This window comes from Pholcus phalangioides, unplaced genomic scaffold, assembly GCF_987345545.1.
Source record: "Pholcus phalangioides strain wild (caught in Gottingen) unplaced genomic scaffold, Ppha-v1.0 ptg000004l_1, whole genome shotgun sequence".
In the NCBI taxonomy this organism is placed as follows: domain Eukaryota; kingdom Metazoa; phylum Arthropoda; class Arachnida; order Araneae; family Pholcidae; genus Pholcus; species Pholcus phalangioides.
Window position 1 is genome coordinate 6,906,393 of NW_028301597.1, and position 1,724 is coordinate 6,908,116.

The following is a 1,724-nucleotide window of genomic DNA, read 5'->3' on the forward strand; positions in this document are numbered from 1 at the left end:
AGCTCAAGATATCCGTCCATACGAGAGTATAAATTGATATGATTGATATTAAAGAGTCATGTCTATTTTCCTATGGGGCATATCTGAAAGAAAAAAAAATCAAAAAGACCTTTCCACGGGCCCCTCTGACTCCCGGGCCCCAGGGCTGGAGCCCTGTCAGCTCCCCCTCGTCCATGTGGGGGCCATGAGTGAAACTGTTTTATCCTTTCGTGTAGGCGCGATATCCTATCACCGTCATATTTTATACCAACTTGAATTGGACACAGAAAATGGAGAAATATCAAACACAATCCCCCCCCATCGTTTTCAGAATTTGACAATGGATTCTACAGTCGGTAACTTTCAGCAGCTGAAGAAAAATTTGTAAATTCTAGTCAGACGATAGGTGGAAAGTGCAGAGCGAAGAATTTTCCACCAACAAAGTTTGTTGGTCACTTAAATTGATAGGAAACAAGTTCAGATACTGGTATTTAGCTATACCGAAACCAAAAAAAGGTATTTTTTGTTATTATTTCAGGCAAAGTTAGTCATTTTTTTTCTTCTGGGATTTTACCATTTGAAAAGTTTGAAATAGAGTATGCTGATTACACGTGATAAAAAATTTGAAGGTCAACACTTGAGTGATTGCAGAAAATGACATATTGTGTAACCCAGGGGTTCTTACCCTTTTCCAGCCATGATTTAAAATCAACAATGTCAATAATTTTGCTACCCATCGGTCTATTTTTATATATAATTTAAAACTTCTTATAAAATATTCCTGATCAGCAAATGTTTGGTTTTCGAAATTAGTGAAACCAGTCCATGAGTCTAGGACCCTAACTCAGTACGCCCCAAATAATTGAAAGCTTTTACTAATTCTGAGATTTTTCTTTCCTAAATTCTGGAATTATTTTTTATTAATTATTGAAATGTTTTACACAAATTCTTGAATCATTCTAACCATGCCTATCAACTGTTACGATTTTATCGTATTGACTACGATTATACGCTTTTGCTTCTAAAAATACGATTTTCTACCGTATTGACGACGATAATATCGACATTTTCCTGCCTGTATCGCAAACTGGTCGCCGTTATAAGTCATCGATGGACCATTGGTCGCCATCGCTCCGCGTAACCGAGCCAAAAATTACCGCACTCCCCGTGGGGTAGAAAGAGTGGGAAACCGCTGGGAGTTTTCGCGGCAGTTTTACTGATGCGGCTTATGTGCCGAAACGATGTCTCAAGCCGCCTTGCAGTAGACAGAACTCTGAGTGATGCCCCAATCCTTACTCCAGTAGCACAACGATACCGGTCCAACGTCGGAATGAGGTCGGAAATTTTTACGTGTCTGTTATCGAATAATATAGATAATAAACGCTAAAATATATTTTCTATTCTCTAAAATAGTTTTACTCTCAGTTTTACAGCATTTCGTTTTGAAGGAGAATATCTTGTATGATAATTAGTGTTTTTTTAAATAATCCAAATTTCTCTATGTCGAACTACGTCGACAAATGTATGCCATCTCTACGTCGTTTTATATCAGTGTGCTACTGGGGTTAAGCAATCATTTAATAGATCAATATTTTTCCGAAATTTGCATACCATCCTAACCCTCCATGAATTATATAGCGTTTTATTTTTTTTAATTCAGGCTGAATTTTCCAAATGAACTTGCCAAAAATTGAGTTCATAATTCGCGCATTTTTGATAGATTTACAATAATACTCGCATACCAT